Below are 25514 nucleotides of genomic sequence, written 5' to 3'. Positions count from 1 at the left end.
TCAAAAACGTGAAGTGACATTTTGCATGCAACTCTAATATTTGTTTCAAGGCATTCCTATAAATCAGTTTATCAAGATAAACAGTTTGTTTGCCTCTGCAAACTTCTCTCTATCAGGACAGCATGTTGCTAATCTGAGCAAAAAGTTCATTTACCAAACAGCAATGTTCTTGTGAAAGCTCACTTCAAAACTCTTGTCTTCTGTCCACAAACCTTATGTGACCACATCACAGACTTTACCCAATCCCAATCAATTTTCATCTTAAAAGAATCACTTAAACCTACCATTTATTCTAGCAAACTCTGGTTCCTGTGTAGTTGATAATTTACACTTAATCCTGACAAAAACGTTAATTCAGGAAATTCTTCTAGCACAGACTGGAGTTTCCTTATCTTCCTCCCTCCCACTATGATCCGGGCTCTTCCGGGATCCCATCTCTGTTGAGGAGGAGTCACTGGGGTTCTGGGAGCCCTGGAGAGACTTGAGACTTTAAAAGCTGAAGATTCTTAAGAAGCTACAATATATATTATCTGTTGTTTTATTTTATTGATTGGTTCTTGTAGCATACATATGTATGAAAAGCTAGTACTTACCTTTTTTGTCTTTCTAAGAAGTCTTTGCAAAAAAGAATTATGTGCTGGTTTTGTGTGTGTGTGTCTGTGTGTGTGTGTACACGCTGGTGTATGTGTGTAATGGGGGAGGTGCTGGTTGTATTATTTGAGAATAAAGAATACAAGGCTTTGAAAAGTCACTTTGCCCAAGGCTACATAGTAAGTTTTTTGGGTTTTGTGTGTTTGTTTTGTTTTCTTCAGACACGGTTTTATTCCTGTTGCCCAGGCTGCTGTGCAGTGGCGTGATCTCGGCTCACTACAACCTCTACCTCCTGGGTTCAAGTGATTCTCCTGCATCAACCTCCCAAGTAGCTGGGACTACAAGCACGTGCCACCACACCCAGCTAAGTATTTTTTGTATTTTTAGTATAGACGGGGTTTTGCCATGTTGCTCAAGCTTGTCTCAAACTCCTGGCCTCAAGTGATCTGACCGCCTTGGCCTCTCAAAGTGCTGGGATTACAGGCGTGACCCACTGCACCCGGCCGTAGTAAGTTTAACAGCTGGAATTCCAACTTTGTGAAGCACTGATAAGAACTGAAAAAAAAAAAAAAAATTCAGACGAGTAACTTAAACACATATAAAATTCAAATCTCCATCGAAGTGTATTAACTAGACATTACTTATTAAATTTCATTAAATAAATTCCAGTAGATCTAAACATATTGCAATTACATGCACTGATATATTTTTGGAAACTGAACATTTTAATAGCCTTGTTGAAATATAATAAATAAACTGTACATGCCAGTTAGTATAGTCTCAGTGCTGTGCAACCACAACCATAAGGTAAATTTTAGAACATTTTTACTCTGAAAGGAACCCCACAGCCGTCAGCAGCCACTCTATTGCCCGCCATCTCCCTCCACCAGTTCCTGGCCCACCAATCTACTTGATGTCTCCATGGGTTTGCCTGTTCTAAAACTTTCGTATAAATAGAATTACAGAATATGTGGTCTTTTAAAAATTCCCTCAAACTCTGTATTTTTCCCTATGCATGTATTTAACCGAATTTATGAAATTTTTGCAATAATTTTAAAGGAAAGTTTTGAGTTACTTATTTTCAGAAATGGTAATATACAGTATTTTTTTAAAAAATTCTACACAGAGACAAATCTCTTTGAAAAGCTCAGCTGTTGGAAGTGAAGATGCTTTGTCTAAATGGAGAAATAAAATTAGGATGAAGAGACGCTAATTCAACTAGATTTTTGAGACGCTAAATTTTGTGATGGGAAAAATGCAAGACATTTATTAGAGAATCCATTCCTGATCCTGCATAAAAGGGCACACACTTTGGCCACAGAGTATTTTGAAGGGGATACATGATAATATTAAGTATATATATGGGGCCAGAATTGTATTTTTAATAGACAAGTTAAAATACCCAAATCCATGCAAGGCCTAAGAATGACAGTTTTGTGAGGAGCAAGCAAGGCCTCCAGGAAAAGGGCAGGGAGGGAAAATGGGAAGCGGATGGAGGCTGGGCTGAGGCCCTGATCTCTGCTCTTCCCTCCTCCCCACCAGCCCGTTTCTCTTTTCCATCTTTTTCTACCCTCTATGACAAATGAGAGTGTATCAAATTCACCTCCAAATGGGCTAATGTACTTTCCAGGTCTCCTTTCACTTGGTTTAAATATAGAAACAGAGGAGTGTGGAAAGGCACTGGCCCCAGCAAAGCGGGTTGGCTTTGTCCCTGGGTTCACTCTTGCATACTGGACAGGTCACTTCAGGCCTCGGATTCCTCATTTGTGAAGCACAGGCAAAAACTCAAGGCTCCCCACTTTGCTGTGGTGGTGAATCAGTGGGGTAAATGCTTAGCCTGGGACTGGCTTGCTGTACCCTCCACAGTGACCACTTGAAGTGGATCCCAGAGGCTCTTTACTTTGCCATAAAGACAGTTTAAGGAAACGAGACTTTTAAATAACTTGTCTGCAACTTCTGCAAGAGATGGTAAGTGCATATTGTGTCTTTCTAAGCTACTTTCAGATGAACTATAAATCTCAGTGCGTTCTCCTGCATTGGAGGGAGAGGCTGCTAATGCAAGCTCAGCCCTCCTGTGCAGCTCGTAATGAGGCAGGCCCCTTAGTCCTCTCTGCTCCCCAAGACCAACCCCATAGCTGGGCAGTTGTTGCAATGTGACACACTTGGGCACGTATCTGAGACGTCATTTTGAAAATGAAGAACCGATATTTTTCTTACTTATAAAAGCAGTCCTACTTCTCAAAGGAGACGCCTGTCCTGGAGGACCTGCGACAAGGTAGAGAAGAGGTTTTCTCCCCTCATGCCTTCATGGAGACGCTCATGTTGCTAGACATGGCGACGTCTGTCACGAAACGTCGTGTCCTCAGCCCTTCACGTAGGCAGGTTTGATTCAGCGTCCTCGGGGCACTTCCTGTTCCTGCCCACATGTGCTCGCGCATGCACGGTGGGGCTGGCCTTTCCAACATCCGCTGTCTAACTGGTAGGTAGCAGGGTTAGTTATTGATATCGTGTGTATTTAATGTGTTTAATTTTCATCCATATATCTTCTTGGCTGATCTGTCTTTTCAACTATTTTGCCCATTTTAAATTGTTTTTTCCCGTTATTGACTTTTGAGTCTTTTTAGATGTGAAGTACAAGCCATTTTTTCAGATATATGGTTTGCAAATGTTTTCTCCAGATCTGTGGCTTATATTTTTTGTTCTCTTAACAGTAGTGTCTTCTGACTAGCATATGTGCTTCATTTTGAGTATGTCCAATTTATCAGTTTCTTTTCTTTTATGGATTGTACTTTCGTTGTCAAATTTAAAATATCTTTGCCTAACTCAAGGTAGCACAGATTTTTTTCCCATGATTTCTACCATAATTTCTACTTTTGTATTCTACGTTATGTTTATAATCTATTTTGGTTCCATTTTTATGTAATATGAGATGTAGATAAAAGTTAATTTTTTTGCATAAGATACTCAATTGTTCTAGCACCATTTGTTGAAAGGCTATTGTTTTTCCTCCATGGAATTATCTCTGCATCTTTGTTGAAATGAACACACCACAGACGTGTGGGCCTATCTCTGGGTGTGGATGCAGCTCAGGTGATCTATTTCTACGTTCTTATGGTAACTCCTTACTCTCAGGCCACCACAGCTACTGCTGTGCAGAAGAGGCAAGGCCACCAGCGGCCCTGGCATTTGCTCCCCTTCCTAGTCTATTCTCCAGATCTGGGTGGAATTCAGAGCCCAGGCTGCCTCTGGCCCTTTCCACCAATGGGCGGGTTTGCCCCTGTGCAGATAAGCTGAGGACCAACCCCAACACCGGATGGCTGGTGGCCACAGAGATGGACTCAGCACAAAACTGCTTAGTCCTGTGCTGAGTGGAAACCAACACCTGCAGCTGGAGGCTGGGTTCACTGTGGACTGAATGGGAGGTGAAGCTGGCCGGGCTTCTGGGTTGGGTGGGGACTTGGAGAACTTTTCTGTCTAGCTAAAGGATTGTAAATGCACCAACCAGTGCTCTGTGTCTAGCTAACGGTTTGTAAATGTACCAATCAGTGCTCTGTAAAATGGACCAATCAGCTCTCTGTAAAATGAACCAATCAGCTCTCTGTAAAATGGACCAATCAGCAGGATGTGGGTGGGGCCAAATAAGGGAATAAAAGCAGGCCACACGAGCCAGTGTTGGTGTCCCGCTCAGGTTCTCTGTCTCAGTGTGGGAGCTTTGTTCTTTCGCTCTTTGTAATAAATCTTATTGCTGCTCACTGTTTGGGTCCGTGCTGCCTTTATGAACTGTAATACTCACCATGAAGGTCTGTGGCTTCACTGCTGAAGTTAGCGAGACTACGAACCCATCAGAAGGAATAAACTCTGGGCAGATCTGAACATCTGAAGGAACAAACTCTGGACACACTATCTTTAAGAACTGTAACACTCACCACGACCAGGGTCTGTGGCTTCATTCTTGAAGTCAGCGAGACCAAGAACCTGCCAATTCCGGACACACTAGGTAGCTTTAGGCTGTGGAATTAACCCATTTATACTGAAGGCCGCAAAATTTTTTTGTGAAAAGTCAGACCTTGGGAATGATTTTGAGTGGTAGGATATAAATAATTCCCACAAACTTAGCATTCCAATAATGGAACACTAGGCGTAAATGGGATAAGGGTATCTTTATTTCATAGTAGGCCTGTTAAAATTTTTCTCGGTTCATAAATTAAGGGTAGAGAAAGCACTCCTTGGTGAATTCCCACTTTTCCTTAGGGATTTTCCTGGGAGAGGGTCGTTTATTAGCTAGCATGGTGGTGAGCAGCGTTAGAGGTTGTCTCTGAAGAAGTTAAAGTGGTTGGTATTTCCTCCCGTGTGCAGTTCTTCAGAAGCTTGGTCCTAGGGCTGGGAGGAGGGATGAGGCAGGGAATCAAAGACTTGCGTCTCTTCTGCGAAGAGAAAGGCCCTGGCAAGAGAGTGTACATCTAGGGTTGGCTTCCAAAGAACCGGCAAGTGACAACACGGAAAATGTGAAGACAAGCCCAGGGTCGTCTTCCGACTCTCCATGTGTTTGTTATGATCCGGAAGTGACATCTCCCTCTAGGGTTGTCTTCCGATTCTCCATGTGTTCCTGAGGATCCGGAAGTGATGTCACCCTCTGCAACTCATCATTCCAACCCAGAGGACCATGAGGGTCCACGGCTAAACAGCTACATGTGTAAAGCACTCAGATTAGTTCCTGGGACAACAAATTACTCTAAAATATATGTGTTGCCCATATAAACTTGTCATACTGTGGGAAATGGGTACTGTGGGTTCTGACTTACAGCCTAATTTTAAACCTTCTGCTTTAGAATGTAGAGGAAGTTCATAATAAATTCCTAATCAGTTTATAGTTGAGTCTGTTTTCAGGGAGCCTGTTTTCAATGGAGAGTCTCCCTCTGTTTATAACCCATGGTGAGTTGAGCTCTCTCTGATTTTACACAGCAAATTGTTTCCTATGCTGTTCCTCACTTGTTAGAATCCCATCAATAAGAACATAGAGTAACTGCCTATAGAATCAGGTTCATTGAAGACTGGGAAAACTGATAAAAATCAATCAAACATAGAGGCATCAAAGAGTTATAAAAGAGGTTATACAGGAAGATTTTCAGTTGGTCTCCACTTCTGAAACGGCTCATTTTTTAATACCTGAGACTAAACAATATCATGTTTCTATTTTCTTTAAGTTGCTTTTAGAATTAACATACCTTAATTCGTGTCTGGTATGCTTCAGAACTTTGGCTCAAACCATCTTTTTGGACTTTAGGCTCTTTTTCTTGGACTTCCACCGGGACCTGCCCAAAGCCAGTGGACATAGAGCATGAAACGGCTTCCTTTATTTCTCACACCCCAGTTTCCTTCTGTTTGAATTTTTGTCAGTTCATACATTAAGGGTAGAGGAAGCACTCTTTCTCCAAGGGGAGAATTCCCGCTCTGCCTCTGGGTTCTTCCCTGGAGAGGGCCCTTTTTAGCGAGGAGTGGTGATGAGCAGGGATAGAGGTCTCTCAGAGGAGGTTAAATTGGCCCTGTACTTTTTCCTCAGTAATTCCTGAGTTGTACCTCTGCATAAACACACCCAGTCTGACATGGAAGACTGACTCAGCTGGAATCTGATCTCACCTCTCCTCCCTGTGCACTTGCAGGGACGTCAGGCTCTGCAGGCAGCCCTCTGGGCACCAGAGCCTTTCCTGACCCAGGCCCTGGTCACTCTCCCTAGAGGCTTTACTTGGGGGAGCTCCCTACCATTTCCCCAGCTAGGAGGAAGCCAGACCTCTCTTGGGAGAGGTTGGTGATCCAATCCAGGTGATGGGGTCAGTGGAGACGTTCTCTCAAATAATGTATCAGACATAAAGGCCAGGAAGTTTCTACCATTCTGGAACATTGGGAATTGTGATGACAACATGACTGTGTGTACTGGGAGAAGATCTGCTGCGTGGTCTAATGGAATCTATGGTAGACGAAAGTGTCTCATAAAAGGGTTTTTTACTGAATTTGGAAAATTCATGTGTTTAGCCAGATGAATCAGAAAAGATTTTTTTTCCTTTTTTTTAGCCAGAAGCGTCCATATGTTTTCAGATGCACTAGCAAAGCAAAAGCACAGAAACATCAATTTTCTAAAAGGAGGGCAAAACCACATTTTCTTCCTGGAAAAACTCAAGAGTTGAGAAAGGGAAATTGGACGTGTCATTTGGGATTACACTGAGGCAAAGTTGCCATCTGGACAGAAACTAGCACTGGCGAAAGCAACGTTGCCACCCTCACATCTTCCGGAAACAGCTCCTGACAAGGCTCTGACCCTCACTCACGGATGGTTTCTTGATTCGTTGGTGGGTTGTGTATTTATAATGGCACAGGAGAACGCTCAATCGACATGGTCTCTCGCGAATACAGTGAGCATTCCAATAGGTGGTTTAAGCCTCAAGCATTTTTAAAAAGAGCTGGGTGGTTTGTGCTTTTAGGATATAGCTGAAGGTGGAGAACAGAGAGAGAGCCCATCACTGCAGAACGCAGAGCTCTGGGGGTGAGGATGCTCGGGAGAGAGGCACTGCCTGCTCTTGGTACATCATGGACAGCACACGTAACACAGGCCAGCCAGGCACTGGAGCAAGGTGATGAGCCTTCTCCTCACTTCACAGTCGAATCCTTCTGAAAAGTCCATTCATAAATGTGTTTCTAGATTTATTCACTCATATGTATTCGGGTCAAATCTTCATGGTGAAATCCTCAGCAATCTGGCAGTTGGTGGAAAATTGGTATTTTTCAAGTCACTTGAATTGTTCAATGGTCACGAGAAACCACAAGTTGCTTATGTTTAGTGAATTATGTTGCATTCAGTTAAGTACGCAATATACGTATAACCAGCAAGTTTTACAAACCTGTGTTACTGAATCAGATCAAGGCTAATGATAAGTTCAGTTGGCACCTTTCCCACTTCTAGGGAAAGGACTACGTTTATATGTTAAATATTTACCAAGTGAAAAGCACATAATCATTCATTTAATCCAGGCAAATTGAACGACTACTATGTGCTGGTTAGAACAGTGGAACCACAATGGCCCTTTTCTCCAGTAGTCACATCTGCTGTTTCTTGAGAATAACCAATATGATTCTTTTACAAGTGTTTTGTAATTAAAACATTTTACACGGGGACTTTAGAAATTCTCATATTGCAGACTTTACTTATTGTGGGTGAAGAAACAGACCCAAAGAGGTGAACTCACTCATAAAAATTTCTGGAAGTTAGTAAAAAATAGTTATTGTTATTATTAGAGTACTTTATTATTGTAACTACAAGATAGTTGTTGAGAATCGAGACAAAGCAAGCTCTGAGACACACACCTCTTATGGATGTAAATCGATACCATTATGTAGCAAAGTTATTTGCATTATCTAACCAAATTAGTTTATTTAACTAAATTGGCATTATTGAAAGCTAGAAATCCCACTCCAAAGTATATAAACTCAACTCGCAGCTTTCAACCTTTTTTTAATGATAAAAAGCAGAAAACATTTAATATCATAAGACAAAACACAGTTATATAATATAAAAGTTTTGCAAAACATTAATTTTGCTTACTTTGCGCAATGCAATCTATTTTTATTTTTTTCTTTTTCCTCCCCTCTCCTCTTTTCTCCACTGTCTTCCCTTCCCTTCTACTGAATTTTATTTAATTAAATAATACTTTCACCACCTATTAAATGTATTTAATGATCCACTAATGGATCAAACTCTTAATTTGAAAAATGCTGCCTGAGAAGAAGATTTGTGCTCGTTGAGAGAAACACAAAAATGTGCAAAGCAATGTCAGCAAGAGCAGAAAAGTGGAACTATCACAAATGACATGGTTAAAAGGGGCAGTCATAAAATGGAATGTTAAATATGAAGGAAAGTTAGTGAACTATAGGTGTACTTGTCTCAGATGTTTCTCAAAACCAAATGAGTAAAAAACAAGTTCCAGAAGAATGTGTATAGTGTATCTATGTTTATTTGTTAGTCAAAAACCAACTGAATAATGAATTACTCAGAAATCATATATATAACAAAGTTATTTAAAAAGAAGGAATGATTTATGCAAACTTTAGAATCACTTTTATCCAGGTGGAGGAGAAAGTGGAGGAAAGATAACATATTTGGAAAGATGAACAGTGTGAGCCTCATAAGTACCAAAACTACTTCATATCTTGAGCTGTGTGCTGAGTATATGATTTTTCATTTTATTTTACAAACTGCACATTTATATGTTATTTTACATGTGCAATATGGTATTAAGAATAATAAAAATAAGTAACATGTCAGAGAGAGATTCAATATTTTAAGTACAATGATGTTCATAACTATGTTAAATAATAGAGTTAAAATTGTCAACATGTTAAAAGTGCAAGAATAAGGAAGAGTAATCAAAGTATTGTATATCCACATATAAAAATTTTATAACTATGTTTTCAATAAAATTATACTTTGCATATACTTTGCATAAAAAGCATATGCAACTGTATATATAGTGTGATATAATTGTGTGTATATATATTTTGTGTATATATTTATATATATAAAACATTAGGAATCATACCAATGTGATAACATCATGATAATGATTTTGACTTTTTTTATATAAAATTTTCAAATTCTGTAATGAGAATAAACTACTTTGTAAACTAGACATGGTCAATGAGTCATTTTAAATGAATCAAATTTAAAAGAATAACCTAGTGCCCTCTCTGCTAATCCCCACAAAAGTATTAATAGAGTGTAAGAGAAGTTTCTATAATACATTCCCGGGAGGGTCTTTCATGTAGACACCCCATTAAATTAAGACAAGAATAAACCATGGTCAGCTGTAGTTCAGCCTCCATACTTGATTATGTCAATTCCTTGGGAAAAAATTTGCAAAGTGGAAATATAGTTTTTGACTCCCAGTGCAAAAGAGGGACCAAGTACCGTAGGCTAAAAGATCTATTAAATATGTTCTTCGTCACACAGGTCTCATTTCTGAGAGTATGAGAATAATGAGTGAGCCATTTTGCCCAGTGAAACTTTGTTAAAATAAAGGTCTTTGTCCTTTGGAGTTATTACTTACCAGCTTCATCTACTGACTATGAAAGATACTTAGTTCTCTAACTTTGAATTAATTATTCCAGATATTATATTAGTACATTATCTGTAACATTTATGTTAATGTTTTGAAAAACGACACCAGGAAAATGTTTAATAAAAATTAAAATGTAAAATATTAAAAGATATTAAATCCAAAGCAAGTTATTTTATGGGAATAACCTCCTGACAATAGTCTCAATTTTTTTAATTCATTAACAATCTCTGCCTTTTAATTTGAATGCTTTAACCAATTTATATTTATTATAATCATTGATTTAGCTTAGTTTAAATTTACCATCTTGCTGTTGTATTTTTATCTTACATCTTTGTTTTGTTTTGTTTTGTTTTTATACTTGTTTTTTGTCTTCTTTTGATTTAGTGAAGTAATTATAAGTATGGTTGACATTTGCTCAATGCAAGATTAGGGATGCCAACCACCCCATGCAGTTGAAAATTTATGTGTAACTTTTGATTCCTCCAAAAAGTTAACTACTCATGGCCTATCATTTACAAGGTGAATCATCTCTAAAACGGCAGCAACCACAAGTGTGGAGCTCAATTTACTGTACATATCAAGACTTCAACTTTTTCTTGTAATGAAGTGATTTTTCTTTGCTTCTTGGGATCACTAGTGGCACGTTGTATGAGTCTCATGGTGTTATTCAGTGTTTATGTCATTGCACTAAACACAATGGAAAACATGCGAGAACTGCAAGAAATCACTTTTTCTGTGTTGTGCAATTTACAGGAGCAATGAACTGCCCACATGGAGATGATCAGTGTTACATGGTGCTTTAAGCAGATACTTAGATACTAGCAAAACTTGATCTCACCCAAACAGCAACAGGAGGTGGCTACAAAATTATTACAGTAGTATTGTATTTACTAGAGTCAATTTTATGCAGTTATAATATAATACCACATCTTTACATTTGTTTACATTTATCTTGACTGTGAAGGGTATCATGCATGGTTTGTAGATGTTTGCATGCATAAGTTTTGATAAATTTTAGCTTTTTATTATAGATTTGTGTATATTTTATGGTAGTAAATGATAAAATAGACTAGTATTTACACATATTTTGTGCATTCATGAAATACTTAACTTTTTCTTAAATTTCTCTGTTTCTAGGTGACACAGTTGGTGAGTTTTTCCAATTATTTCAAATCTTCAAAAATATTCTAATATGTGTATTTTTAAAAATCTATACACAAGGGAACCTGCACAGTTGAAACCCGTGTTGTTCAAAGGTCAGCTGTATTCCATTTTATTTCCCTTATTTGATTATAAACTGATTGTGCAGAATTACGTTATAGATATTTCTAGGACTACAAGGTGTACCTTAACTTGTCTCAGTCAATCTTGAATCAGTATTATGAAATCTAGGCATGCCGGGCGCGGTGGCTCAAGCCTGTAATCCCAGCACTTTGGGAGGCCGAGACGGGCGGATCACGAGGTCAGGAGATCGAGACCATCCTGGCTAACACGGTGAAACCCCGTCTCTACTAAAAATACAAAAAAAAAAAAACTAGCCGGGCGAGGTGGCGGGCGCCTGTAGTCCCAGCTACTCGGGAGGCTGAGGCAAGAGAATGGCGTAAACCCGGGAGGCGGAGCTTGCAGTGAGCTGAGATCCGGCCACTGCAGTCCAGCCCGGGCTACAGAGCAAGACTCCGTCTCAAAAAAAAAAAAAAAAAAAAAAAAAAGAAATCTAGGCATTACACAAGATGTTTTCAGACTTTCCATGTATTCGACTAGTACATATAAAATAAGCCTTCCAATACAGTGCTTTAGTTTTAAAGTCAATTCACTTTTAGAAAGAATTAGGAAAGAGTAAAAACAATCTTTTATATTTATGCATACATTTACTCTTATTTGACTAGTACATATAAAATAAACCTTGCAATACAGTGTCCTAGTTTTTAAAGTCTATTTACTTAAAAAAAAAAATAAGAGAAAAAACAGTCTTTTACATTTATACATACATTTACCAGTTCTGGAATTCTTTCTAAGGATTCTGGATTCTACCTGTTACGAGTCCCCTTTAGCCTGGGGAATCATCTCTTCCACTTCATAAAATTCAAGTCTACGGGTAAGAAATTGTTTCAGCTGACATTATTTGAAAATGGTTTACTTTGCGTTCCTCCATTTTGAAGGATAATTTCCCTGGCAATAGATTCTAAATGGACAGATGTTTTCTCCCTTTCTTTTCACATTTAAAAAAAAAAATTCCTTATCTGTAAGTGATATTTTCCCTGGCTATCTTTAGGATTTCCTTTTCGTCTTTCATTTTTCACAGTTTATGATGTGCAAAGCTGTGGAATTATTTGCATCTATCCCCTTGGGGCTTTGGTGTCTTCTACCTGTCCATTGCTTTTCATCGGATTTGTGACATTTCCACTTTTCTTTCTTCAGATGGTTTTCTCTTCCCTACTCTCTCCTCCTGACAACCTGATTACATGCATGTTGGGCCTCTTGACACTGGCACACAGCTCAGTTTTTATTCATCTTTATTTTCTAAGCTTTAATTTACACAGTTTCTACAGATAGACTTTCAAATTTAATCATCTTTCTTCAGCATTCTCCATTCTGTGGTCAAACCTATCAATGTATTTTTTGGATTTCAGATGTTACAATTTTGTGATCTAGAATGCCCATTTGTTTCCTTTTTCTAACTTGCTTTTCTCTGTTCTCATTCTTCATCTGTTCACTTGTTCCTTCCTTTTCCCCCTATAAATACTTGAATATCTTTATGATAATTATCTTCAAACTTCTGTTTGCTAGCTCCAATTCTGGAACCAGAAGAACATTCTGTCCGTGTCTTTTTTTTTCTCTTGTTTGTGAGCCTCATGTCACTTTGCACACCTCCGGATTTTTAATGGTGTATAAAACATTGTATATAGAAGGGCATTGAAATATGCTAATGTTTTGTGTTTATCTTATTTCTAGAGAATGTGAGCTCTTTTCTGTGTCTGTGGAGTAAAATGAGGAAGTAATCATCAGGTTTCACCGAAAGTCATGTTGAACCAGGGCTACGCTGTTACTTTCATAAGAATGAGTTTGCCTGCACTGAGGCCAGCCTCAAGCCTTCCACATCCCCACTATGGCCCCAGTGGAAGGACTGGTCTATTATATTTTCATCGTAGAGTGTTTGATGCAGAAAGAAGCTGGGTTCAGCTGTATCAGGCCCTCAATTCCACACACCATGAGAATAAGCAAGACTGTGCAAATTCTGATTTTCAGTTTCTACTTTACTTACTTTTTCTTTTTTCCTTTTTCCATAAAGTTGATGTTGTGCCATGGATAATATTCAGCATAAACAAATTATTGTTTCATTTGGTAGTCTTCCAGATTCTAATCCATCCCACCATGTCCACCATTGCTAATAGCTTGGCTGAACTTACCTTGACCTTGGAGAGTCTAGTATTCTTTAAAAGGCCTCTCATGCTGCTTCAGTGATTGAGAGACCTGTGTTTTGTCCCCTGGAACTGCCATGGCTCTCTGATAATCTACAAAGCGTTTCTCTTGTCTAAATCAGTTCAACAATGCCTTTCTCTTTTCATCATCCATGAATATTCTCATAGAAAAGGATAACTATTATACATCCATTCTTCTTTTAATGTTTGTTGTTCTTTCCACAATCATGCATTCCAAGTATATATTGTTTTACAATATCAATGCATAACGTAAGAGCATATACTAACATTAAAAATTATATATAATAAAATTGACCATGAATATAGGTGATGGTTCTATTCATCTTGTTTTATGTTTACTACTCAGAATACTGTGCAAAATTTAATACGTTTTGAATTGTCTGTACAATGTTAGTAGCTCTAGACTCTGCGAGGTTGGCAGGTGATAACAGAAGTGTTGTTTTCTATTAAAATAGACTCTAAATAACTATCTGTGAGCATGAGTGTGTCAGTATTTACCAAAGCAGCTGTGGCTGTAACTCCGTTTGTTAGGTCGCCATGGTGATAAAGTCGAGATTGCGGTTTCATCACGTGGGACCAATTAGTTTCACCCTGTTCTCCAGTCGCGCATGACAATCCCCTTTCTACTCACTTGGCTGACTTCACTGAAGAGACACTGGGTGACAGAATGCAGATAGATCAGCACACATGTGTCTGTGACTCATGCATCGGCACACGCGTGTCTGTGGCTCATGCGTTGGCGCACGCGTGTCTGTGGCTCGTGCATCGGCACACGCATGTCTGTGGCTCATGCATTCATGCGTTGGCACACGTGTGTCTGTGGCTCGTGCGTCGGCACACGTGTGTCTGTGAATCATGCCTGCTCATGTATGTGTCTTCATACAAATGATTACATTTATATAAATACTGATATTATGTAGATATTATTGCTACATAAGTTTAATTGAAGTTCGATGGTTGGCAAGGAAACTACTCAGTGACACAAAATATAGTCCTTTAGTCCACAGCAATATGTTTTTGTATTGTCAAATCATGTTTCTATTAAAAATGCCCGGAGCTTCATTCATAGAAGGCTTTCCTCACATATTGTGGAATTGATGTTGTATCTCTAAACATGGATACTTATGAGGAGGTAATTATTTCTATTTGACAAGTTATTTTAAAATACTTGCTGAGCTTTTTACTTGATTAGAGCTAAAATGATGAAAGTTACTATAACTTACAAGCTAGCATAACTAATGTGCTACAAAATCCCTCAAGAATGACAACATGCAGATATTTCAACTGAATGTTGCCTTAAAAAATTATGGCAGAAATTTAGAATACCTGTTATGCTTAGAATGGAATGGACGTAGGGGTGGATTTTCCACCTCATCTTTGGCATTTTTGAAGACGCTAAGTGCTGCACAACAAGACTGATAGAAGCTCGCAAACTGCTGTGTAGTTTTTAAAACATCTTAATGGTATCTCTTCCTTTCTTCATACACATGGACACACTTCTATACACACGGACACACTTCTATACACACAACTTTAAGTTAAATAGAAATAATACTTTTTAGTGTATTGTAATTATCATTAAAATTAAAAACAAATATTCCACGCAGACATACTCAGAAATAGTCCCAAACTTTAACCCTGAAAAAATGACTATACACTTTACATATAAAATATTTGCAAAAGTTCATTGAGAACTGACTATCCTTAGACTAGACTGTAGCTTTAATGGCTCTGCAAGTGACTCAAGTGGCAAAGAGAGAAATCAAACCCACCTCCCAAAGCTTTTTCCAAAACTGAGAATAAAAAATGAGACTGTTATCTTCCATTGAGTATTTTCCACTGAGTCCTGTTTTGTTTTTGTTTCTTCCTTGGGCTCCTTTGGCTTTATTTGTTTTTAAATTTTTGCTTTGCTTTTTGATGTCGTTAATTTTTTGTTTTGTTTTTGTAAAATGTGTGATCTACGAACACATCCAATTTTCATATCAAAGTTACCATTTCTGAAGTAACACTGCACACTTTTTAATTCACTGTAAGGCCTTTTCTTACACGAATCTTTGAAATACGAAGTGTGTGATCAGTTAGCTTTTTCGGTAATCGTCACTAGGTAATTTAGTAAATTCCATCATCCTGGGAGATAAAATAGCATATTTTCCCATGTCTTGAAAAAAAAGGGGAGTAACTTGTGAATATGTTTAAGAAAACAACTGATATTTAAAAAATCATTCTATCACTGATGCATTTTATTATGACTATGAGACTTCCTAAGTATCGTCTGGAACCTGTATTAGATTAAGAGATAGTTAAAATGCACTGCATAAGAGAAAAATAGAAATTTTAAAGATTGAGGGAAAGGACATTGAAGGAAGTTAAAAGGCAAGGAATCCAAGTACGTGATTATCATATACATTCCACGTTGAAAAGGGAATTATGAAAAGTTTACTTCTAGGAGCAAAGAGGTCTGCTATTCGGTGTTAAAATATCCAGCTTTAATGACCTGCTCAGGTGGGCTGTAATACACCCCACTGATGAGTCTGTAATGAGCATGTGTTATAGGAAAACAGAGTGTGATAGGAAGTTATCATGGGCTGTAATACACCCCACTGATGAGTCTGTAATGAGCATGTGTTATAGGAAACCAGAGTGTGATAGGAAGTTATCATGGGCTGTAATACACCCCACTGATGAGTCTGTAATGAGCATGTGTTATAGGAAAACAGAGTGTGATAGGAAACTATTATGGGCTGTAATACACCCCACTGATGAGTCTGTAATGAGCATGTGTTATAGGAAAACAGAGTGTGATAGGAAACTATTATGGGCTGTAATACACCCCACTGATGAGTCTGTAATGAGCATGTGTTATAGGAAAACAGAGTGTGATAGGAAACTATTATGGGCTGTAATACACCCCACTGATGAGTCTGTAATGAGCATGTGTTATAGGAAAACAGAGTGTGATAGGAAGTTATTATGGGCTGTAATACACCCCACTGATGAGTCTGTAATGAGCATGCGTTATAGGAAAATAGAGCGTGATAGGAAGTTATCAAGGTTTTGAAAGAGGTGGTATATTACAGAGACAGGAGACAGAGTGATGAAAGCACCGAGCGTTGGATGTTAAGGTCAACAGTAGACTGGATCAGTGGAGCCCAGCATGGCAGTAAGTGGTGGAGCTGGCATTCAAGGGTTTGGGAGGAACCAGGTCATGAAGAGCCTTTTGTGCCATTGACCGGGTCAGCCCTTGCGATTTGGACAGATCATGGAGATGTATCTATACAAACACAAGTTGAGAGAGACTAGATTGGGTTGGGGAGACGTATACCCAACACACACACACACACACACACACACACACACACACACATACACACACACAATCTTTGCCAGTTTGGGTTGCTATAACAAAAACATGAATTTATTTTCCACAATTCTAGAGGCTAGAAATCCAAAATTAGGATGCCAGCATGGCCAGGGTCTGTCGAGGGCCTTCTTTCTGGCTTGCAAAGGGATGCCTTTTTTCTGTAACCTTACATAGTGGAGAGAGAGAAAGGGAGAGAGAGAGAGAGCTGTGATTGCCTTCCAAATGCACTGATCCCATCATGGAGGCTTGGCTCCAGTCTTATGCCCTCATGTAAACCTAATTACCTCCTAAAGACCGCATTTCCAAATACCAGTACATTGGGGATTAGGGCTTCAACATCTGTATTCTAGGGGGACACAAGCTTTCAGTTCATAGCATTTCACCCTGTCCCTCCAAATTTTGCATCTTCTCACTTGCAAAATACATTCATTTCATTTCAACTGCTTAAAAAATCTAAATTTGTTTTATCAGAAGATCTAAATTCCAAAGTCTAAAGCCTCAACTAAATAACCTCTAAATCAGATTTAGGTGACACGTGAGGTAGAATTTATCCCAGGCGAAATTTCTTTCCGACTATGAACATGTGAAACCAAATAAGCTAAGTGCTTACAAAACACAGTGGTGGAACAGACATAGTGTGGATATTGCCCTTCCAAAAGGGACAAACAGAAGACAAAAATGGAGTAATGGGTACCAAGCAGGACCTGGTGAAGTAGAGGCCCAACTTTTGGTCCACTGGGGCTTCAGACCTGTTTCCACAGCTCCGCTGGGCAGGGGCCATGCCCCCAGGACTCCAGTGTGTGGTAGCCCTGCCCCTAGGCTGCAAGTTACCTAATCTCCACAGCATTGGGTATAGACTATTTTGTTTCTTAAGACCCAGGTAATATCCTCCCTCTTTTAAAACTAAAGAGGCAGCCCTGGTAATCTCTGAATTACTATTTGGGTCATTCTTCCCTTCGCTTGACGAATAGTGCACACTGGCAGCTAAACAGCTCTATAGCCCTATCCTGTGATTGCAAGTTCAACGGTCTTCCTTCGTTCTGTTCCATCTCTGTCTCCTTCAGTTAAAATTGGCAATTTTCCTGGTAGTGTGGTTGACTAAGTCCAGAGTTCATATCCACACTAATCTCGTATCAAATACTCAGTATGCCACACCTCGAGTGTTCTCCTGTTGACATGCTTTTTTATTTTTTGTAATAGGTCCAAGTTTAGAATTTCCAAATCTTTAAATTCTGGTTCCATTTTGCTTAACAATTCAATCTTTATTTCTTTCTGCTTGCATTTTACTCTAATCAGTCAGGAGGAACTAAGCCACTCCTTCAACACTTTTCTTAGAAATCCACTCAGCTAAATATTCAATTCCAATACGCAGAAGTTCTACCTTCCACAAAACATTAGAACATGAACACAACCCAGCAAATTTCTTTGCCATTTTGTAACAAAGATCCCCTTTATAACATGTTCTTCATTTTCTTCCTAAGAACTCCTCAGAAGAGTGTTTATTAACAATATTTCTATCAACATCCTACACGTGATTACATTTTATCTCTAAGAAGAGGGAAGTTTTATCCGCAGCCTTCTTTTCTTTCTTAGCTCTCACCAGAATTGCCTTCAGCAATCCTTTTGGAGCAGAATCAGCTTTTTCTAGCATGGGCCTTAAAACTTTTCCAGCCTCCACCTACTACCCAGTTCCAAAGCTTCTTCCACATTTTTAGATATTTGTTACAGCAGAACTCTCATCTGATACCGATTTCTGTTTTAATCAATTTGGGCTGCAGTAACAAAAAATGCCATAGACTGTTGGCTTAAACAATAGAAATTTATTTCTCACACTTCTAAAGACTGGAGGTCTGACATCAGGGCACCAACATGATAAGGTTCTGATGACTGCCCTCTTTCAGGTTTGTAGACAGCTCCCTTTTGCTCTATCCTCACATGGCAGACAAAGAGAGAGAGAGAGAGAGCACTCGGATCTCTTTATCCCCTTATAAAGGTACTAATTCCTATGAGGGCGGCTCCACTTTCATGATCCCATCTAACCCTAATCACCACCCAAAGGCCCTACCTCCAAATATTATCACATGGGGTACTGACGATTTGAACCTCAACCAACATATGGATTTTGAAGGGGACACAGACAAAAACATTTCCTCCCTTTCTCTCTCTCTCTTTCCATACGTGCGCACACACACATATATACACACACAGACATATATATACACACACACACATATGTATATACAAACACAAACATTTCCTCCCTTTCTCTCTCTCCATACGCATGCACACACACACATATATACACACACACATATATATGTATATACAAACACAAACATTTCATCCCTTTCTCTCTCCATACACACACACACATATACACACACATATGTATATACAAACACAAATATTTCCTCCTTTTCTCCATACACACACACACAAACACACACGTGCATATATACACATACACGTATATATATACAAACACAAACATTTCCTCCCTTTCTCTCTCCATACACACACACAAACACAAACACATACACATATACACACACACACATATACACACACATATGTATATACAAACACAAACATTTCCTCCCTTTTTCTCTCCTACACACACACACACACACGTATATGTATATGTATATGGTTCCATTTGCTTAACAATTTTGTCTTCAATTCACTCCCATAAACAAATTTTTATTTCTTTTTGCTTAACCAGAAAAATGAGTATTATCATTTTTTCCACTCTTAAAGGAACGTCAAAGCCTCTCTAGTGTTGTAATATGTTAGAATATTCAAGAGCCTTTTCAGGACGCAGTCTATTGAAACATTCTACAGGAATTTAGATCATTGCACTGAGCATTTAGGAAAATGACCAGATTTTTCCTGAGGTGTCACTGAGTCTCTGGAACAAATGGTGTTCCTTAAACATTCCTCACTGGCATTCCATTTATAATAACAGGACCCAAATTTGAGCAAGGCTGCCATGGACATTGGCCCAACCCTGCTCATCTCTCAGCCTCTTCTGAATATCTTCCCTGCCCATGATTAATTAAAGATAATTGATAAAGTGCAACTTTTTCGTGGGCAACTTTCATTATCTGTTTTGTTCACAGGACAATCACTGGCCTTGTAATACATACTCTGTAATATTGGCTGCCATAATCAAATGGTGAAAGTGGGAGAGTGAAGGTATAAAGACTAGGGATGGAAGGGATCTAGAGATAGCACTCATCCCCTTTAAGAATATCCAAGCCTGATCAAATGAAACTATCTATTTTTTTCTAATTTTAAGAAATGGAAATTAGTACTATGTCTACTGAATTGAATCAGTAAACGTATTCAATACAGAATATATGGCATAATTTATTTTGTATGTTTTGGATGAAAGTAAGATAAATGGCATTATTTTCTCAAATGATAAATACAAATCATTGGTGAACCTCAAAATGATGGTATGATGCTCCTAACTTTGCCCTTTACGTCCTTTCTGGCTCGGGTCACACATGTTTGATACAGGTGGAGACTCTTGTTTCTTTAATATTTCTTTAAATCCCAATCCTAGGCCTTTCACTGTAAGAGGGCTACAGAAACATGTTTAATGTAGGTACCTCTGAGGATTCCAAACCCAACACATTTTCTCACTCTGCAATCTCTACACCACTTGATTTCATGCATTCCCATGATCTCAGTTATAACCCGTAATTAAATCTCCCAAATCTACATCCCCCAGAGCATATATACACACATATATATGTATACTTATATTCTCCACATGTCTAAACAATCCATATGGGGATCCATGGTTTGTGATATTTGCTTTTAATAGCCACACCCACTTTTAAACAACTTGATTATTGAAGGGTTGCTGGAGAACAAATGTCATAAATCTCACTGAAATTTCCTCTAAATTTTCAATTAGCTGATTTAGAGACAATAATCTTCTATACAGTGAGCTAATAAGAGTTTACAACTCAAGAACATTTTAGTATTAAATAAGAAAATGCATGAAAAGCACTGAGCAAAGCAAACAGCATGAAAGAAATACATACAATGTTTTATGCTTCCATTAGATAGAAACACTTCATTAGATTTGGTGCAAACATTTGACTATTTAAATTCTATTTCAGCCCTTTTAGGAAATGCATCCTTAAATATTTCATCACTTTTACATTATTTAGCATAAACTTAACTATTTCCATAACGAGACTTTTGTGAAAATAGAAAGAAGCATACAAAACAGCTAGAAAGGAATTGTTCATAATTTGACAATGGGCTAATACATTTTTATCATGACAGGTCATAAAACACAGCTCCAAAATACTGGATAAAAGAAGTCATAGATTTAAAATGTAATTTTTTCCTTAAAAAGAAAAAGATAACATGTCAGCCCCAACATATAAAGAACTTGGACACTGTCACATTTTTACAGAAAAAAAAAAAGCAAAACAAACTAAAAATCACTGACTTCCCTTGGATGAATCAGAGAATTAAGTTTGCAGAGAAAATTGCTATCTTCAAATCTCTCTCAAGAGAGATGAATACAGAATGTCACAGCTGAGACAAACTTACCTACAGCAGAAGCTGCAGGTGCTGTCAATGGTAGCAACACTTAAATGGCATTTCGATGAATTATTGGAGGCTGAGGTTGGACAAGTATGAGACTGAGAGACTCCAGGAGCTGTATTCTACTGGAGACCTCAAAATTTTCCTGGGCTTTACAGCCAGGAAGAAAACCAGTTTCTCCTGGTGAAGATCTGAAAAAAGTCTTCTCAGGAAAGACCTTCTCTTGGCTCAGACAGGGGGATGGAAAGAGTAACAATTATAAACACAACTGGAGCCTTCTACATAACAAAAGGGTAAGGCCTTTGCAAGAGCCTTTCCAGAGCTAAAGGAAGGACAATTATTCAACTTCAGCTCAATTTAGTTTTTATGTTTCACTTAAAGAAGAAAGGAAGCAAATAAACACTTGAAAAGTCACAGTCCAGGAACAGAGGCCTCCTGAAACAGCTACTTTAGAATAAAATAATTTATTCTAGATTATTTTAGAATATCTGCCCATACTCTATCACCACATTAACAGGGATTTGGTATAATAACAGTGGGTTACAGCAGAAAGAGTGTCAAGGAACAGACTCTCTCTGTGAAGGAGCATTTACAGAAGCTTATAGTATATGCTGCAGACCAAAACATGAAAAGGAGAAACAATCAGACACTTACAATTAGATAAAATATTTAACATATTCTGACTCCTAGCCACATAAAATTAAAAGGCAGAGATGGTCAGAGTACATGAAAATAGCAAGATCCAACTATATGTAGTCTACAAGAAACCCAATTTTAAATACAGCAACTTACATAGAGCACAACTAAAGTGATAGAGAAAGATGTTATCCTAACACTAGTCAAAAGGAAGCTGGAGTAGCTACATTAAATTGAGACAAAACAGACTTTAGAACAAGGATAATTATCAAAGAAAAGAGGTGCATGCCCTGCCCAGTGACCCAGCAGGAGACATGTCTCTCTGTACTCTTGAAGACAGGCTCATCAAACTTAGTCCCACTGCAGATCTTAGAGTCACTGTCACCCAATTTCAGTCCTACTTAGCTACAGTCCAGGGCAACACCTGCCCACCCAGAGATCTGCCCAGTAACCCAGTGGGAACTACATCTGCCTGTGCACTTGGTGGCAGGTAATCTATAGACCTAACTGTTGACTTTGAAATGAACCTTTGTCCACCAGCCCCATGGACCAAGGTTCCAGAAGCAGTCCGATTCATCCATAAACCAAGCAGGATCCATGCTTGCCAGAGTCCCTGATAACAGGTCTGCAAACTGCAGAACCTACTTCAGACCTAGCAGTGGTCACCAAACCTGCCTCAAACTCTACTTTACTACAATCCTAGAAGTAATTCCATCAACCCAGGAAACTGGCAGAGAAAGGTCTCTACTTGCCAAAAACCAATCTTTAAAGACTAGTAGAGGTGTTTATTCTTTCAAAAGCATAGTAATCAATAGAGGCTATATGAATCTCAAAAAATCAGGCAAATAAGACACCACCAAAGGAATCTAATAAAGTTCCAGTAACCTATCGCAAAGAAATAGAGACTTAGAAATTATTTGACAATAAATTCAAAATAATCACCTTAATGAAGCTTAATGAGGTATAAAAACCACATATATACAACTAAACAAAAATCAGAAAAACAATGCATGGATAAAATGAGAATAAATAAACCAAAACCATAAAAAGAACAAATTAGAAATCCTGGAACTGAAGAATACAATGACAGACTGAAAATTTAATGGAGAACTTCAACAGCAGACTCAGTCATGTAGAGGAAAGACTCAGTACACTTGAAGACATGTTCTTTGACATTAGCCAGTTAGAGGAAACAATAGAAAAAAATTTGGAGAAAGCATATAAAGCCTATGGAACACCATCAAACCAACACATATAAACATTATGGAGGTTCCAGAAGAAAATAAGAGAGAGAAAGGGACAGGAAACTTATTTAAGGAAATAATTGGTGAAAACTCCCAAATTTTGGAAGAGATATGGACATCCAAATTCACGAGGCTCGAATATTGCCAATAAAAAAATCCAAAGAAAATTACTCTGAGACACTTTATATATAAACTATCAAAACTCAAAGACAAAAATAACTTTGAAAGAAGCAAGAGAAAAGTTACTCATCCACATACAAGAGAACTGTCACAAGGTTATCAGCAAATTTTTCAGACAAAATTTTGCAGGTGAGGGGAAAAGGGATAACACATAATCGTTTTAATGTGTTGGATTTAAAGAAAAACTGCTAACCAAAAGTACTTTACCTGAAAAGGACTGACCTTCAGAAATGAAGGAGACATAAAAACATTCCCAGACAAACTAAAGATGAGGGAGATCAATCATCACCACGAAATGTGCCTTAGATTAAATGCTAAAAAAGGTTCCTCAAGTTGATTTGAAAGGATGCCAAGTAACAACGTGAAAACATATGGAAGTATAAAACTCACTTTAATGGAAAGAATACAGTCAAATCAGAATACTCTGTTAGTGTAATGAGGGTGTATAATTACTTTTACTGTAATAAAAATGTTTAAGATAAAATTATTAAAATAACTACTATAATAATTTGTTAACGAACATACAATATGTAAAACATGCAAATTGTGATATCAACACCATTAAATGTGAAGTGAGAAGTTAATGTAGAGTTTTTATATGTAGACTATTTATAAGTTGTTTTATTTACCTCATGGTAATCACACACTTAAAAAAAATCACAGTAGATACACAAAAGAAAAAGAGAAGAGATACAAACATATCACTACAAGAAAAATCATCAAATCATAAAGAAAAACAGCAAGAGGGAAAAGTGAAACAAAGATCTTTAGGATAGACAGAAAACAATTCACAAAGTGGCAGTGGTAAGTCCTTACATGTCAATAACTACTTTAAATGTACATGGATTGAATTCTCCAATCAAAAACATAAGTGGCTAAATAAGTACTTTTAAAAAAATTCAACACTATGGTACCTCCAAGCGACTTACTTTAACTTTGATGACACATATCAGCTGGAAGTGAAAAAATGCAAAAAGATATTCCATGCATATGGTAACCAAAGGAGAGCAGGGGTGGGTATACTTGTACAAAACAGAATAGACCTTAAGTAAAAAATATCACAAGACACAAAGTAGTCATTATATGATAATAAAGAGATCAATTCATTAAGAGGTTATAACAACTATAAGTACATATGCACTCAACATTGGAACACTTAAGTATGTAAATATATAGCCAAGACACTCTGGGGAATGAAGAACAAAGCCCGAGGCATTAGGGTTCCTGATAACCAACAGCATTTGAAAGCCTTACTATGATACAGCATTACAAAGCAATATGATACTGTCATAAAAGCAGATACACAGACTAATGGAACAGAATAGAGAGAACTGAAATAAACCCACACATAAACTACTAAGTAATTTTTGGTCAGGGTGCCAAGAATACGCAATGTGGAAAGGATATTCTCTTCAAATAAATGGTGTTTGGAAAAGTGAATATCCACATGCAAAACAAAAGCAAAAACAAATTAAACCCTTGTCTTACACCACACACACACACAAATAACTCAAAATGAAACAAATTTAAGACTTAGATGTAGACCTGGAATAATAAAACTCCTAGACAAAAACATAGGGAAAATCTTCTTGACACTAATTGTGGCACAGAATTTAGCTATTGTCACGAAGAAAGCAGGCATCACAAACAAAATAAACAAGCAAGGCTGCACCCAAATCTTCTGCACGTGGAACGTTTTCATCAGCACATAGAACATTCCCAGAATAGACTATATCTTTGATCACAAAACAAGTCTGAACACATTTTAAAAGTAGAAATAATATTAAAAATAATTTCCAACCACAATAGAATAAAACTGGTCATCAATAACAAGAGGAGCTTGTTGGAAACTTTGCAAACACATGGAAATTAAACAGTGTCCTCCGGAGTGACCAATGAGTCAATGAAGAACATAAGAAGAAAATTTAAACATTTCTTGAGGCAAGTGAAAATGGACATAGAACATACCAAAGCCTCTGGGATACAGCAAAAGCAGTACTAACAAGGAAGCTTATAGCAATAAAAGCTTATTTCAAAAACTAGAAATACTTCACATAAACAACCTAATAATGCACCTCAAGGAGATAGAGAAGCTGGAACAAACCAAATCCAAAATTAATAGAGGGAAAGACATAATAAAAATCAGAGCAGAAATAAATGAAGTTGAGACTAAGGTAAAATACAAAAGCTCAACATAATAGAAAGTTGGTTTTTTGAAAAGATAAACAAAATTGTCAAACCTTTGGCTGGACTTAAATAAAACAGAGAAGATCCAAATAACATTAGAAACAAGAAAGGAGCCATAACAACTGAGACCACAGAAATACAATAATTACAGGCTATTTTGAACAACTATACGCCAACAAAATGGAAAAATCTTGAAGAA

At 37.8% G+C, this 25514-nt stretch overlaps 1 long non-coding RNA gene across 1 annotated transcript in view; it reads right to left on the bottom strand.

Annotated features, from left to right (window-relative positions):
* The window catches only part of LOC119625249 (uncharacterized), a 37176-nt gene extending 29243 nt beyond the window's left edge, over window positions 1-7933 (bottom strand). Inside the window, exon 1 of the long non-coding RNA XR_005241362.2 lies at window positions 6352-7933. This is a non-coding gene — a long non-coding RNA (uncharacterized lncRNA). The remainder of the gene's footprint in view (window positions 1-6351) is intronic.
* Window positions 7934-25514: the final 17581 nt, after the last annotated feature.

Source organism: Chlorocebus sabaeus, chromosome 13, assembly GCF_047675955.1.
Source record: "Chlorocebus sabaeus isolate Y175 chromosome 13, mChlSab1.0.hap1, whole genome shotgun sequence".
Lineage (NCBI taxonomy): Eukaryota > Metazoa > Chordata > Mammalia > Primates > Cercopithecidae > Chlorocebus > Chlorocebus sabaeus.
This window is presented reverse-complemented; position numbering and strand designations above follow the sequence as displayed.